This window comes from Periplaneta americana, chromosome 7 (genome assembly GCF_040183065.1).
Source record: "Periplaneta americana isolate PAMFEO1 chromosome 7, P.americana_PAMFEO1_priV1, whole genome shotgun sequence".
NCBI lineage: Eukaryota > Metazoa > Arthropoda > Insecta > Blattodea > Blattidae > Periplaneta > Periplaneta americana.
Window position 1 is genome coordinate 127,186,508 of NC_091123.1, and position 16,078 is coordinate 127,202,585.

The 16,078-nt window shown below is 36.2% G+C and overlaps 1 protein-coding gene and 1 non-coding gene across 2 annotated transcripts in view; one reads left to right on the forward strand and one right to left on the reverse strand.

Annotated features, from left to right (window-relative positions):
* Nucleotides 1-16,078, reverse strand: part of Cad96Cb (protocadherin Fat 4-like Cad96Ca) — a 315,489-nt gene that overhangs the window by 252,079 nt on the left and 47,332 nt on the right. The window lies entirely within an intron of this gene.
* TRNAT-GGU (transfer RNA threonine (anticodon GGU)) lies at nucleotides 15,286-15,358 on the forward strand. Its single transcript has one exon. It is a non-coding gene; the product is annotated as a tRNA-Thr (tRNA).

A 16,078-nucleotide genomic window follows, 5' to 3' on the forward strand; every position in this document is an offset into this window, starting at 1 on the left:
TTTTATCGAATATCACTGGCTTCTGTCGGATTGTCAATTTATATTAAATGTGTATTTTTCTCTCGTTTTCCCTTTCTTCTTTATTCTTGCTCTTGTGTTGTACTTATTGGTTTGAATTAAGTTAATTACTGTATTTAGTAAACTGTCCTTGTAAATTTTATGTTATATTATTCACTAAGACCACACCGTACACGAGCCTGACTCTTACGGTAGTGGCTAGAAACATTTTTATTTTATAAATGCAATTTGTACTCACTAGGTAGCTAGTTAAAATAAATAAAATAAAAAAATTAAAGTTTGCTCCCGTCACTTCATGTGACGTGGAAATAAGTTTCCTTCGTTTCAAATCATGTTTAACTAACAGACGAAGAATTTATGGGTTCGAAAATCTTCGAATGCATGTAGTCATACACTGTAATGAAATGTACAGAGCAGAACTGTAAATTTGATGTATTTTGCATGTTTATTTATATATATGCTATAAAATTAGATGTTTCAACCTATCATAATATTATCATTATGTTGTTCCAGCCAGGAATCACTTTTATAGCAGACCTGACAGTACCTCCGTGCTGGAAGCGGGAGTTTGTTGACATTGAAGTCCGGTCGCTTAGCCACGTTCAAAGACACAAGTCCCCAACTTCCGAGCTTTGATGATAACGTCAGTGAACTAGTTGGAAACTGTACTTCAGTTTTAATGAACTGATTTTTCTTCGAAGATGGGACACAGCCCTTAATTTACCGTTAAGGAGACCTGCTAGTGTAAACATAGCCAGACGAACTAACCATTGTAAGTTAATAATATATCGTCAACGCCTGCATGGATTTTCATGAAATTGTTCATACATGACCCTAAGAGTATAAACGTTAAACGTTTAATTTTCTAGTGGCTACAGTTGAATTAAAATATGAGTAATATAATAAAAATTCATACTCTAAGCAAGAAATCTAAAGACTGTAGCTTACAAACATCCACAACAAAGACCGAAGTCATAGCTTTCACAGATGTCTATCCAATTATAGTCCCGTCGCTCTAATTTCCGGCAGCCAATTACGTTGCAGGTCGGCTACATTTAAACGTGTGCGTCTTGTGATTCGCTGATTCATTTCTTGAGGCTCGATAAATGCTTAATATAATCGCCAGCCATTTTAGCTCTTTCGTTGGCGTTTGCAGAAAGCACACGAAGACGTTATTTGCCGCTCAATTATTTGCTGAATTACATTGCGTTTGAATTATTATCATAGGAGCTACGACATGATAATGTTTAACGGTGTGGCAAATAGATTCCTCATATGGTAGCTCGGCAACGTAAGAACAAAAATGGCGGACGATATTACCTACCTAGACTTTATAGAGCCTTCACTTTCTAAGACGTAAGCAAAGAGGCGGAGTCACGCCGGAAATAACAGCGTCGGGACTATAGAACAAAGATTATTAGAGAAAACGCCTAAAATTTGTTGGTACATTCGTAGATTTGTTTGGGAAAGCGTCCGACGTCCATTCTATTTAAATGTATTATTCAGCCACTTCGATATTGGTGAACTAATTTTAAAACGATAGTAATTTATAGTTCTTGACGTATTCCTTATATCTTTTGTGATTTCTTATAGTGCATCTTTCCATATGTCTCAAGAACCTAATTTCAGCAGCTTCCAATTCGCTCTGAAAATCTGCAGACTTATTTTACTTCCACCCAGTATATACACGGGTGAATCAGGAGGAAATGTACATGGTTTGCTTGGTGATTCTGAATAAAGAGTTTGTATGAACGTATGTCCTGTTCCTAACGGTTTCTAAGAAATTAATGGAAACAATGAGGAACGGAAAAAGTGCAGGTGATAGTAAATTAAAACATTGTTACCTTATGTTCTGTTTAATTATGTACTTTTCTTCACAGAACATGTTCAAAAAGTCCACCGTCAACTTCAATGTACTTTTCAGTACGTAGACAGCTGCTGTGTTGCTGATTCGGACATTCCTTTACTTGAGCACAAGCATGTAAAATGCGAGCGAGAAGTTCCTCCATTGTTTCCACTTTGCGCTTGTAGACTTCGCTTTTAAGCCAACTTCAAACACAGTAATACAATGGAGTAAGATCAGGTGACCTCGTCGGCCAATAAATGATTCCACCGCAACCGATCCAACGCCCAGGATACGTTTCATTGATCCTACTACAACCTAATGTCGTTGGTTGCGTGCGAATGTGAGTGCTGCTGAAGGACATGAGACTGACGCCCGTGATTTTCAAACAGTTTTATGTTAGATACTGTTAAGAACAGGGCATATGTTCATATAAACTTTTTTATTCTGATTCATCAATATTATCATCTCTCACACCATGTACCTTTCCTTCTTACTCACCTTGTGTGTGTGTGTGTGTGTGTGTGTGTGTGCGTGCGTTCGCGTGCTTTTTTTTTTTTTTCATACTTTTACATTTAAAAATGTCTCCGAACAAAAATTATTTTCTTCCATTCATGTTTCAATCTAGAATGTTTCCATAATTCTCCGTTAAGAATATTCGTACAACGTATGTCTCCGAAATTCAGAAGTCTCCATTTGAACGTTAAGTTTGAGTTTTGTAGTGGGCTATAAGGATAATGTGTTCCTGGATAGTTTTTACAGACAAGAAAAATATAATGCATCTGAATCTGTGCCACATCGTATCACGTCCGACTCCTGACACCTGGTCCTGCTGAAGCGTTACTACAAGTGACTTACACCCGACACGTGCAACGTGGGAACTGGGGACGCCTAACGGTCCTATCAATAAAAAAACACGAGTATGTCACTTCTGCATAAAGCACGTATAGTCCGCAGCAGTTAACTGTAGACGTTGAACAACACTAAATGACATAAATTATACTATTGTCACCACAGATTTAGTCCAACTACACTGGGTTGACTTGTATATAGAGTCTGAATTATAGAATGTTCAAACTCTTCATACTAGCGTATATATGTATAATATGTACAGAGTGAGTGAAACCAAAGTTACCGGCATTCTTATCAAGCCACGAAGTTGCTTCTTAACTGGCGGCACGCTGGGGTTTCCCGGAATCTTGTTTGCTTTAATCTCGGCAAAGGACAAGAGCCGTATTCATAGACATTCTTAGCGCGGACTTCCGGTGGATGATCAGCGAACTAACGTTTTTCGTAATCATAAACCAGTGTTAGCGATGTGATATGATATTAATCCTGTACAAGTAACCTGTCGATAGCAGGGGCTTGTTTAGCATGCTTGTAGCGCAGGCTAGCGAAATGTCTATGATAGCACCCATAGATTCTCATTACTTGCTGCACTAAACCGGCTACAAAATTCTACTGCCACTTTACATCGTTAATTTGTCAATTTCCTGAATTGTATTGACAAATTCATATATAACCTCATGCATAACAACGCATTTTCGTCGTTGAAATGTACGTATAGATCAGCTATGGGGACTATAAGCAAAGTAGGGAGGGAACGTTCCTACCCACCCCACATTCGTTTGATTGACAGGCGAGGGGTAAAGCAGCTGTTTTGCTAAGGCAAATGCAGTGGTGGATTCGACACACGTTGCACATCAGTAATATCTCCGCTCTTATTTCTTGTTTCAAAATCTTTACAGTATTTTGTTTATAGGAAGTACACGTATCATACAATAATAAATTATGACTGCCACCTACTGTCATTAGGCAAATTATATATTCTTCAATTGTATAACTACTCCTTTATCATGTGCACAAAAAATTCTTGAACTGCCTTGTGATCGACATAATAAAGTATTTCTTTTTCAAAAACAATAAAGAAAAAAGCAAAACTCCATTGTCATTTAACTGCACAATATATTAAAAGATACAATGCTCAACATAATAAATTGTTTCTTTTTAAAACTAATAAAGTAACTAAGCTCCATTGTCATTTAACTGGAAAACATATTAAACACAATATAATGATCAACAAAATCAGTTGTTTCTTTTTATAAATACTAAAGAAAGTAAAACTAAGCTCCACTGTCATTTAACTTTAAAACATATTAAACAAAATACATGAGATATGAATGAAACGAAATACTACTGTAGGCCTATACTGCTGGTTTTCATTTTTTTTTTTTTTTTTTTGGTTGATTGCCCTCGAAATTTCTTGTTATTAACTAAAAAGGATATATTTGGCTCTAAAATAGAACAACTCAACCGTAATAATGAAACTAAATGCATGTCTGTGATCCTAGACCTGGAGATACTTTTGGTCATATTCATTTTGAAAAGAAAAAACAGCTCACAACAGTAAGTTGAGCCAAACATAGATACAATACGCACTGCAAATGTGCGCAGATTAGGGAATTGCTCCTCTGGTAGGTAATCCATTTTTTCCTAAACACTTCAGTGGCGTGCTCTTTTGCATCTCTATAGTGGCTCTGATGCTTGGGTAACATCAAATACAAATGGATTATTGAACAGACACATCTCCATGTCCATTGCAGTTCTTCTGAAAATCTTTCTTGGAAAGAGAACGCATCAAGTAGGCCTAATATGCACTCAAAGTTTTAAATAAGTTCAGTTCCAGATCCTACTTAATAAAATAACAAGTATCTAAATCCTGAAAATACCATAAACATATCTTGTTTTGTATCTTTTCACAAATATTACGAAAATAGCTTTTAAAATTGTAAATGAATACTTGTAAGATCACCGAAGTCAGCTTTAGCCTATGCTTCCGATTAAAGTGGCGTTTAATATTGAAGCGTTTTATATGCGCAATTTTAAACCCACATATTAAGCAACAGACTTTCTTATTTTTGTAAGTAACAAAAAATTCTTTCTGCCGCTCTTCCTGAAACTGACGTCCCGAGATCGAAGCCATACCCACCACTGAATGAAGCGTGTCTAGAGAAGCACCAGGCGGAGGAGAGAGTCGGTGGAGTGGGGTAAGGTGGCTTTGAGTGCAGTGGCCCTTCGGAGCCATTTTTCCCCATGGTTGGTATAGATAGATGTAAATTAATTGGATCTCGAACGACCCTTGGTTATTCCATAAAGGGATATTAGCAGCCAGTCCCCTCCTAACACTTCTCTTTTAGTAGGTAGGTTATTTTACGACGCCTTATCAATTGCTATCTATCGTCTGAATGATTGCTTAGTCAAATGTCCGAAGACAGATGTGAACCCCACAAATTATACCAACAAGGCACCACTTATGAGCCAACTGAGCCAGGAGAGAATGGAGGAGGTTGGCCAGTTCCTTTCCCCCTCCATTGCATACATCTCCGATTAGCCACATGTTACACTAATCAGACTTCGGATGCATACAAACAATTGTTCTTCCTCTGACACATATCGTCAAGTGAGATGTACTGCCTGATAACAGGCGTACATATCAGCCAGAGCCTCAATCAGGAGTAACGTCTGAATGACATGAAGGTGATAAAACCGGTGAAATGAGTCCAGCGTCCAGCGTCCAAATTTGTCCAACAATTGCATTTAATGAGTTGAGGAAAAACCCCAGAAAAAAACTCAACCAGGTAACTTGTCCCAACCAGGATTTTAACCCGAACCCGCTCGTTTCACGGTGAGGCATACTAATCGTTACTCCAGAGTGATGAGCTCCTTTCATTTAAATCTAATTTAAACCTAAAGACAGTACAAACAAACAGGTCATATATACCAAGGAACAATTCCTAACCAAGGAAAAATCCCTTGGCAGAGTAGGGAAACGAACTGGAAACCTCCTGGTTACGAGCCAGGTTGCTAATCATTAGAATACTAGACCAAAGGGCTGGCCGAAATTTATGTACTGAAGAAGTCGTACGTGTTGTGTTCACACAAATTTCGTTGGTTTTTTCCATAGACTACTGTATACGGTCATCTTAACAATGTGTTGTCAAATTATTTAAAAAGTGGTGTGACACAGGTTCCGTTATCTATAAGAAGAAAGTTAATCAAAACGTGCTCTAACAGAACAAATCTTGAAGGTAAGCCTGTGAGGATGGAGTTGAGCCTTCCCCCTTCCCCTCACAAAAAGTATCTCTGACTTAGCACGAATTGAACTGCATATGGTAGATTTTGTGGTAAGAGATTTGGAATTTCTTAAGTTTCATCCCTATAAGATGTCGGTTCTCATACTGCGTGTGTGTTTTTTCGTTTTTGTGTGTTCTTGTATGTTTGTATGCTTTTGTAAGTTTGTATGTTTTTTGTAGGCCTATGTTTGTTGTTTTATGTGTTTGTATGTGTTTGTTCAGTCAGTCAACTGTCCGAAGACATGTTGGAACCTCATAAGTGACACCAATAAGGCATCACTCGTGAGTTAACTAAGCCTGGAGATAATGGGCTAATAGGCTATGGTAGCGAATCCCTTTCCCCCTTTCAATGCATACATCGCTGACTAGTCACATATTTCACTAATCAGACTTAAGATTATGCATGTATATGTATTACCTATCCTGTTCAACATCTGCTTGAGGATTTAGTGAAGAAACTTTTTCAGAACATGGAATCATTTTATAAGGATGAATAATAACTTTCATAAAAGTTGCTGATTAAATATGGCGTTGTTAGCGCAAGAGGAGATGATACTAAGGGATATGCTACTAAAGCTAAATGACAGCTGTGAGCAGTATGGTATGAAAATAAATGCAAACAAGACAAAGGCTATGATTATTGGAAGATAAATTAGACAAACGTGCGAATTCTAAATGAAGCAGTAAAGTGGATACTGTAGCTTCAAATACTTGGGTTGCACTATATGCAGTAACATGAGCTGGTGCCAGAAAGTCAAAAGGAGAATAACAATGGCAAAGGAAGTTTTTAATAGAAAAAGAAGCATCTTCTGCGGACGTTTAGAAAAAGAACTAAGAAAGATATTACTGAAGTGCTTTATGTGGAGTATTGTATTGTATGGTACAAAACGTGGACATTACGACAAAATGAAGAGCAGCAAATAGAAGCATTTGAAATGTGGATATGGAGAAGAATAGAGCGTGTAAAAGGGCAGTGGGAATAAGAAATGAAGCTGTGTTAAAAAGAGTGGGTAAAGAAAGAATGATGCTGAAACTGATCAGGAAAAGAAAAAAGAATTGGTTGGGTCACTGGCTGAGAAGAAACTGCCTAATGAAGGATGCACTGGAAATAATGATTAACGGGAAAAGAGTTCGGGTCAGAAGAAGATATCAGATGATAGACAATATTAAGATATACGGCTCATATGCGGAGACAAAGAGGAACACAGAAAATAAGAAAGATTGGAGAATTTTGGGTTTGGAGTGAAAGCCCTACTCTTGGGAAGAAAACTATGAATGAATGAATGAATGAATGAATGAATGAATCAATCAATCAATCAATCAATCAATCAATGAATGTATGTGTGTATTTTTTTAATTATGTTTTATTTAACTACGCTCGCAACTGTCGAGGTTATATCAGCGTCGCCGGTATGTCGGAATTTTGTCCCGCAGGAGTTTTTTCACATGCCACTAAATCTAGTGACAAGAGCTTGTTGCATTTAAGCACACTTAAATTCCATTGATCTGGGCCGAGATCGAACCCGCAACCTCGGACACAGAAGGCCAGCGCTATACAGACTGCGCCAACCGGGGTGACTATGTGATGTATATTGTGTATGTATGTATGTATGCATGTATGTATAGTATGTATGTATGTATGCCTATGTATATTGTGTATGCATCGACATAAATTGGTTACAGATGTGAGGCGCATTTTGAAAATGATTGGGGCAGGCTGGGCCCAAAACATTCTTTGCGGAACTCACTCCTTCAATAGACCATTAATTAGAACTCGTAACCTTACAGACTATCGGAATAGCAAGTTAATTCACTACCCAACTAGCCAGATTTGAGAATGAATTTGTACTTTCGGAAATGATCTGGTTATGCAAACAAGCTGCCGCATCTCCAACTCGTTCACAGCAGGTTCTGCCTTTAATCTAAATTAAATGAAAGGTGGTTCGTGATGTTGAAATTAGATGTGCAGAAACAACTGCATGCGACTTTCTCCGTGTTATCTATTAATATGTTAATTTCTCGTGTGTTGTGATGAAAATCTGCGTGCCCTCGTATTTCACGACGTATCGACTGTGAACAGGCTGCAAGACAAATTAATTATTAACGAGGTTTAGTCAGTTTTTATACAACTGCACTTTCTATTGCTCTGGTTATTCAGTGTGGGTTAGATAGTACGTTTTAAATATGCAGAAATTTATACAGATTGGGAAGTAACCGTTCCAGATTACTGTCCTTGCACTTTGACTTCAAAGACTGTTATCATGTTTCGAATATTTATATCATACAGTTAATTTCTTTGAAGGTATTATTCAGAAGACGCAAAGATGAAATAATTTCATATCCACCCAAATAAGATGATGAACTTTCGTTTTCAGAATTACATATAAAATACATCTCTACAATATAATCTCAAAACTAAGATATTTGTGTTCATTTGTAAACTGTAGGCCTATGGTTTAAGTAGATAATGGATTTAAAATCAGACATGACTAATCCATATGAAACAGTTTGGGAGATATTCGAAGTTTAGCCTATTTATTTTTTATTTTTAATTTTTGCTTCCTCAAATTTTGAGGTTGCCCGTAGACAAAGCATACCAGATAATAATAAATTATACAGGGACATCATTTTATTTTTACTAACATTTTTAATATTAACCTGGCTATACCTTTAGAGAACCGGAAACACCGTTCGCTACCCCCTTCCACAACTGGAGTTCGATGATACTGGCGTAAAACACAAACAAATCACTTTACTAGGTATAGGAGGGAAGAAAAGTAGTTCATCCATTTACGTAAACTAGGAAATATCGCGATTTTGAGTTCGATAATTTTCATTAGGTTTTTATTTAATCAAAATGCAGTACTGTATTAAGAATAAGTGTTTTTACTCACGAACTGAGTTATCCATGCGAACGTGTTCATTATGCAGTGTATATTATACTGTCTACACCATATTAGCGTACACTATAGAGAATGAAGTTCAATTGAAAAATAATCATAATACGGATATTTAAACACATTTTTGAAAATGGTAGCCGTTCATTCCGATAGCCTACAGGCTTCAGTTCTTTTGTGCATATTACCGCACTATAGACTATTGCATCTAATTCCAATTACCAGTTTCGTCCTTCGTACTAGTAACTCATGTTGAAATAATTCTGCACCTACTCTACAAAAGAGTACCTTATGTACTGTAAATTCAATCTTCACTTCTGCCCGACCCGCACAGATAAAATTACTCAGACATGCTATCTACTGTCCGTCCAAGTGGTTATGCCGCAGGATCGTAGAAAGGAGGGAAATCACGTGACAGTTAATTACTTAACGATGCCCTTTTATTTAAGTTATTTTAAACAGTTGTATAATATTACGTAAACGTCCAATTCCTAACAGAAATTAATGTTTTCAGAAAAGAGCTAAGACAGCCCTGCTTTTACAGAGAGGCGTGCAGAAGCAGGTGGGGGAAATCGGGATGCGACGTAGGCAAACGGACAGTACCTGTGCGAAAATATGATTCAATATTAAAAGTTCTTTCGTCACTGGAAAACGCGAAGATATTTCTGGAACGTACTATACTCAGTAACTCAGTGCTGTTTACTATAAGCGGCCTTGATTCTGTCTGGAGAACAGTTGAAACTTCATTAGTAGAAGGGGTGGGAGTGAAGTACATTAAAAAACTCAGGTACAATAAAAATTGAAGTAAAAATAAAATGATGTCCCTGTATAATACATTGCATGCAATGTTCAGTTAAAGATAATTAAAGTTTACAACAGTGAAAAAATCCTGAAAAGTTTAATAATTAAGGTAAATAATAGCAATGATTTTTTTTAATTTGAAAGGAACCCCTGATAATGGCAATAGTTATTTCTTTTAAGATAAATGTTGGGAGGGAAAGAGATTTACCTAGGAAGCCTGGAATTGTTCCTCTAGCGCCAATGAGTAGGGCCACTACCTCTATATTGTTCAGTTCGTATTTTTCTTTATAATATGAAATGGTAGGTGTATAAATGCTCTGCTTTTCTTGAAGAATTTCTAAAGGCTGGGACTGGTGGCTTTCAAACCTGATGGTTGGGTCAATAATATAACATTTGCTTTTGTTTTTAAAGGCAATTATATCGATTCTTCTGTGACTTCGATTTTCATCTAGGCCGTGGACTTCTTCGAAAACCTTGAAGTCATTATCTATTAGTGCTGCAGCTATAATGGAGCGAATGTTATGATGACGCGTATTCCTTAATAAATCACCATGAGAGCAGGATCCCAAAACGTGCGCAAGGGTTTCTATTTTTCTGTGGCAGCTCCTGCAGAGGTAATCGTTTCGAGATCGTCCCTGTACAATCTAACTGCAGAAACATTTGCTGTCATCTTGATAGTCTCTCGCCATTCACTGCATGACAAGCCACGATGGTCTCGGATCCATGAGTTAGCGGGTGTATACTCCTTGTATAGACGTACGCCTTTCCCTTTAGGCCTATGCTGCAAAATACTCCACTCTGGGAAGGCTTTTGCTCTTAGCTCTGTTCTCACGTTCCTTGCATCGATAATATCGAGGCGAGAATGTTTAAGACGATCGCATGGTGGGATAATGGTGATTGTGTAGTGACAGAGATATTTCTTCTTCCAGATTTCTTGTGGTATATATATAATCATTATTTGAGTGGGTTAACAAACTGCGAACCGTTTGTTGTTACACTTAATTTCACAATTGGAGCACTGTTTACCATTAATGATTGCCATGTGTTTCCCTTGAACCAATGACGGGTACTTTCCTTAAAGGAATTCATTCGTGATTTCATGCAAAAATAGTTATAAATCTACTAATATTTAAACTGCACATGCACAAAATAAGCAGCCACAATTTGATGTGATGTTAACAGCGTTATAATGGACATTTAGGAATATTTTGTGGCGTAAGACATAACTTCTAGGTACATAACTTCTTACCCATTAGTACTTACTACACTTAAAAATATGTATACGAGTGTGAGTGTACAGGCCTACAACTCGAAAATAGATTTTGTTAAGAAGGTGATATTTAGCATATTTTGCGTAGACTTTCAGAAGTCAAGTTGAAGAAGACTATTATTATGATATTGGGATAAGAACTTCAAGAAATTTTACAGAAAGTGTGAATTTTAATTAGAGTGATTTTTTTGATAATAAAATAATTTTAACATATAACTGAAGCATTATTATATTAATCTACTAAGAATTACCAGTAAAAATTATACTCCTAAGGTAATTTGTTTTTAGATGTCTTATTCATTCCCTATAAACAAATTTAAAATTATTTCTTGTATAGAATGTAATAGTGAGTGAATAAAACACTCTGCGCCTGAAAGTTATGCTTCACACCTTAAAAAGTTCCTAAGACTAAAATAATTTACTTCAAATTATGGCTGCAAATTTTCGTGCACTTAGAGTGTAAATATTAACAAATTTATGATTTTTTCCACGCGTTTAAATATAATTCCGTTTAAGAAATGTGGCTGTTGGTTCAAGCGAAACAAATAAGCATTAATTGTAAACAATTTTGCTACTTTGTGCATACTACAATGGCTTAAACAATATTTATTATTGCTTCAACAATATAATGTATGTAGGTACAGTATTTTAAGAACATATTGCCTTCACTTATTACTAGGGCTGAAAAAACTATTTGATTGTAGGATACGCTGCATCGTACGTTGAGCTGTGTAAACAAAATGCTTGTGTGCACGCACGACTAGTTACTGTAGCGACTGCTTGTACAGTCCGTTCCGGATGAATGAATTCGGAATAGAATTTACTTTTACAGGATTACTTTGTATTTTAAATTAATTAAATCGGAACAAATATTAAATTTATAAAAGATATCATTATCAATTAAATCGAACATATTTTCTCCACGTTCTGAATTCAGTCCTCTTATTATTTATTCTTTTTTGGGTTTTTGTTTCGACATTCTGATACAACCTCACGGCACTTAGGCAGGTCTACTGTTGAGGAGAGTCGGATGTTCACTCTCTCTCCTCCTTACAGACAGTAGAGATACTACTTTATATGTATATAGAAATTGTGTACTACCCTGATACCAAAACTTTTCTTCAGCCCTACTTATTATATAGCCTACATATTACAATATACACTCTGGGTGAATCATGTTGTTAGTAATTGGATGCTGTGCGTATTAAACAGGTACTATATGACATTATTCTGTTGTTAATAATACAAATAATATTGTTATTATAATGACCGGCACAAAAAGCGAAACACTTAGGCCTAATTGTTTTTAATTTAGGGTATTTATACAAATGGTTGTATGTTTGCGAGTAGAAAACATTTGAATTAATAGTTCATTAAACGAAAAACCGGTATATTACTGTGGTAACCAAAATATTTTCGATACATATGGTTGCCAATAGCATCAGCTTAGATCTTGTATTTAATAAAAAGTAACAAAAATCAATTATTTTTATGAAATAAGATTGCAGGCCTAGAAATAACATACAGTACTCATGCTGAAAAACTGCGTTCTGACGTGAGTTTGAATATTCTTGGGCTGAATTTGAAATTTTCCGAGGTTTTGTCCAATGTAGGGTGAATGTTACATAATCGGATAACGAATCTCCGCACTCATCTCACTATGCCAAATTCCACTGACGCTAGCTACCCGCAAAGTTGATATAGCGTCGTTAAACAGATTTAAAAAAGGTTAAATCGTCTTTGAAGACATCATTTATGACAAAACCTTTTTAGAGTAGAAAGCGGGGACAGACGTTGAAATATAAAAATTCTTTTTCTGTCGCTGCGGATGTGAAACCAGGAACGCGAAGTGACAACTGTGATCACACCGCAGGTGCCACTGGGAGCTTAGGGAAATGCTAAAAAAATTGAAGACGGAGAGGAAATGCAAACTCAACCGTACTGCCGGCGGATCATGTAAAAAGTGCATACACCACGGGGCAAATCTTCACACGACCGGTGTTAGGCGTAATAATCACGACTGTTATAAGATTATCAATACAGATTATGTGGAAAGTATTGTGACATTATGATGTAGTTCGCTTCAGAGTTGTATTCCTAAACAAAAAAGTGCCTTGGCTCCGAGATTTCAATAGTACCGGTAGTAGTTACCTTTGTCGTCGTCGCCGTCATATTCACCACCACCACCACCACCACCACCACCACCACCACCACCACCACCACCACCACCACCACCACCACCACCACCACCACCACCACCAACACCAACATTTCCGCGAGTTCGAATCTACATATAAAGGTGGTTAGGTCTGCAAAGTAGATCTGACTATGAAATAATTTAAATCTGAATAAAATAATTATAACTTTTTAAAAACGCAAAATTTTACGATAATATGAAAATCATAAAAGTGCCCTAGCGCCGCCCGACCTCGAAAAATTGTACCCTGGCGCCGTCAGGGTTCGCCAGGCCTGAAATACACCCCTGGTTCGCAATTTTAGCGGTAATGCTCGTTTCCAATAGAAGAATTTCTAGACAAAACTCACTGCTCAGTAAGGTGAAGGTGAAATAATGTTCAGATTGAAGAGGGCAATAGAATACCTTAAATTAAACAAAATCAATTATATCTTGTAATTAAGTGTATGGTTAATTAGAAAATTAAGCTGAAAATCTGTGTAGTTAGGCAACAGCACATCACCGGCTCACCTAAAAACGCACACGAACTCAGGTCTCCGTTTCTTAGTCACACCAGTAGGGTTGCCAAAATTCCCAATGGCAGGAAATAACGATATGTGTTAAGCTTTTTGTTTAATTTTCAAGAAAATCGTCTATTTTATTGAAATCTACAAAGAGACAAATCATTTCTTTTATATTCACAAATTGTGTGCACTCAAAGTTGGATTCTGGCTTCTTGTCAGCCCATTTGAATTGTGTGGATATAAAGAAAGAATTGTGACGGTGTCGTCTATAGTTCCTGGGTTAGCTCAATCAGAAGAGCATTCGTGCGCTAAGCGAAGGGTCCCGGGATCGATACCCGGCCCCGGAACAATTTTTCCTTGAAATTATTCAAACCTGCTTTACAGGGAGCTATTACCTGAAAGCCAGATTTGCAGATAAATCGTTCCTCATCAGTTTATGTAATGATGAGTAAAAGTCAGAATAGTACGGATAGTAGGACCATTTATCGAGTAAAACAGTGTTATCATTTAGGAGAAATTAAGTTTTGCTGAGAAAAGTATTAATTTGGGTCTAATTATAATATTTATTGTACTCCATCCAAGGAATAAGCTGTTTAAAAAACTGTACAGTTATATTACATTCACTCTATAGGATGTTCTGAAAAATTGTTCCTCTATATATTGTGTTATATAAGTCGAAAATATTCGTGGTAATATGACAGAAAATTAATTCTGTGTTTGTATAAAGTGTGATAAATTCTAGACTGAAGTTATATAACACAATTTTAATATAAATTCCAACTTATCTGAAATCAAACCTTAATATGACCTTCAAAGAAATAGATTGGATAACGATAAAGTTGGGAAGGTCCGGAGCTTCTACGTGTTTGATTTATATAATAATAATAATAATAATAATAATAATAATAATGATTAATTAATATCACTGAATATCCGAGTTTAACACAGTTAAAAATAAAATACTGTCTATCACCACTGCATAAAATAGAGTACAGATTTTGTAAATTTTAAATCACATTCTTTTTACATTATTATTGTCAACTACAAGTATATACATATATTTTGTATGTAATAGTAGTCTATGTATTTATACTTAACTGCATGCATTTCTATGTAATTTCTTTGTATTTATATTATGTAATATATATTTGTATTATGTCTATTCTATGTAACTTTTATGTACTCGTATTTGTAAGTAAGTTTATGCAGAGTGAATCGTATGCCATTTATTTCAGGGGGTTATTCTTTGAAATATTTCAAACAAAATTTTTATTTAGTTTTCGTCGCTTTTGCTTTCTGTTCCAGATAAAAATTGTTTTATATGAAACATTTCATAGCGTATTTACTAAAAATGTTATTAATTGATTCAACAGAATAATATCTGTTAAGTGACAATTAATATTTGAGGAGAAAAATTCGCTCCGGCGCCGGGGATCTAATCCGTGCCCTTGGTTCAACGTACCAAGCGCTCTGACCACTGAGCTACGCCGAATTCAATCCACAGCACCGAATCGAACTGTAGGAGGAGGGTTCGATCCGGTGTCGTGGATTGAATTCCGGTGTAGCTCAGTGGACAGAGCGCTTGGAACTGTAGGAGGAGGGTTTGATCCGGTGCTGTGGATTGAATTCGGCGTAGCTCAGTGGTCAGAGCGCTTGGTAGGTAGAACCAAGGACCCGGGTTCGATCCCCGGCGCCGGAACGAATTTTTCTCCTCAAATATTAATTTCATAGCGTGTTTTGTGAAAGTCATTGATTTAATTCACAATATGCTCAGTCAGTTTAAGACAGCAGTGTATTATGTTAATAAATGATGGAAAGAATTTTAGTTTTGTCCTTTAAATGTGCAGGAATTTGGTCTGAACAAATATAACTTTTCCTTCTGAAAATAAATTTTACAATGTCATATTTGTTACAAGCGATTGACAAAGAAACGACGCTGATTCGAATAAGCCATTATTTTAGGTTGTACTTCCAGTTACTATGTGTTCTTGTTTAGATAGAGGCCTATCAATTAAATGGACCGTGATTTATGTTCTATATGCTAATAGAACAGAAGGGGCGCTAGGAGTGAGTTTTTATGAAAAATGGGCAAAATATCACTTTTCGCTTTTTTGTAAAAAAATATTTCTTGGGAACTTAGTATGTTAGTAATAAGCAGTTTTTTTGCCTCTACATCTTCTTTGAGCGTAAGCAGTGATTTTTATATAGGCCTGCTCCATATATCAGTATTGTATATCTTTCCACAAATTTTAATTTTTTCTCGAAACTTCATTTTTAGTGTTCAAAATGCTCCATGCGCATGCAGTTTTCACCAAACTCGATGAAATAACTTATTCGTAAGGTCCATGCATGAAATGTAACGCTGAAACATTTTAAGTTATCTTGCAAATTGGGAGATAAAACAAATATTAATTTATGT